The following is a 1,468-nucleotide window of genomic DNA, read 5'->3' on the forward strand; positions in this document are numbered from 1 at the left end:
GTTGTTATCAAATGGTTGCATACACCAAACTTGTGACCAAATTGAACACTGCTTTTTACTAACTACAGATTTTAACTCTGCTTTGTACACTTATCTACAGATTTGGATTTTATCTGTAATACAGTCACTAGGTTATTCTCTGCTTTGTACACTAGCCACCAGATTTGACTTATATAGTCATTCACTCACTATGATGGCCATATACAAGCCATTATAATAAGCTCTTCTTTGCATTCTAGTCACTAGACTGGGCTGAGCTTTGCACAATAATCACCAACTCTGTTTAGTTTACATGCCACCCAAATGTGCTTGATTTTGTATACTTGCCATCACTTTTCTCTTTTCTTTGTGTATTGGTCACCTGAATATCAACTTTGTGCATTATCCACCTGATTGTAATCTCTACTCCACCTAATGGAGCTCAGTCTGCTATACTAGCCATCAGAATATATTAAAGCAGTGGCATGTCGATAGGGTTCACAGTGGTTCCAACTGCACTAGAGCTGTCACCATAGGGGTATTTTATGGGACCATGTACAGTTATCAAGAGGTCAGTGGTAGAAGTAGGACACAGCAATATAAACATTGGTAGCACCGGAAAATCCCATCTATTGCTGATTACTAAGGCCCAGTCCTGTAGCTTGCTTGTTCATTATTCCTATTTGTTGTTATTTGCTAATAAGCACGGTCTGGAAGCTGCTGATTAGATGTTACTCACAGCTCTCAGTGGTCTTGTCTGCGAGTAATGAAAAGCATCTGACAGACAGATGGTGAGTACAACTGGTAGGAGACCAAACTGAAAGATTGAAAGCTCAGCCATACATTACTCGCCCATATGAAGGTTCTGCTTTACTCTACCCACCATACTGAAAGTCTTGCCAAATACTAGCCCCAGATTTAAACTACCCACCATAGTTCTGCTTTGTATACTATTATTCACCAGAATGGGCTATATTGTAATCACAGGCATAATGCAAATTATAGACAGAACCATGCAAAAATCATCCTAAATGACCCTGGATTGCACTTAATATTTATTGCTGTCCTACATTTCGGCCCCGCTTTTGCCATCATTCTTTTTGTCATTGTCATTTACTGTAACTTATGAGGTAACAGATCCTGTCGCAGTTATAGTTTCCTAGCAAACGGTATGCATATTGGTTATAATGCAACAAATGCAAACTCTGATAAATAATTATACCTCACAGAAGAGGAAACATTTATAGTGTGTAACCAAATAGCACATAAATTGCTGTAATTGTGTCTGAGCACTATACATAATAGGCAAGAATAAGTATCAGGCATAAAAAGGACAATGGATACACACTGGATGGGTGATAAATAAAAGTACAGTATGGAGACAATTTGGAGAGGGATTTGCACAAATGTAAGTGGGCATGTATCTAGGAGGCACTGAGGGTGTGCAGTGTGCTGAGAGTAATAGGCCTGTGTTGACTTGTGGGCTCTC

The sequence above is a fragment of the Mixophyes fleayi genome, chromosome 5 (assembly GCF_038048845.1).
Source record: "Mixophyes fleayi isolate aMixFle1 chromosome 5, aMixFle1.hap1, whole genome shotgun sequence".
Lineage (NCBI taxonomy): Eukaryota > Metazoa > Chordata > Amphibia > Anura > Limnodynastidae > Mixophyes > Mixophyes fleayi.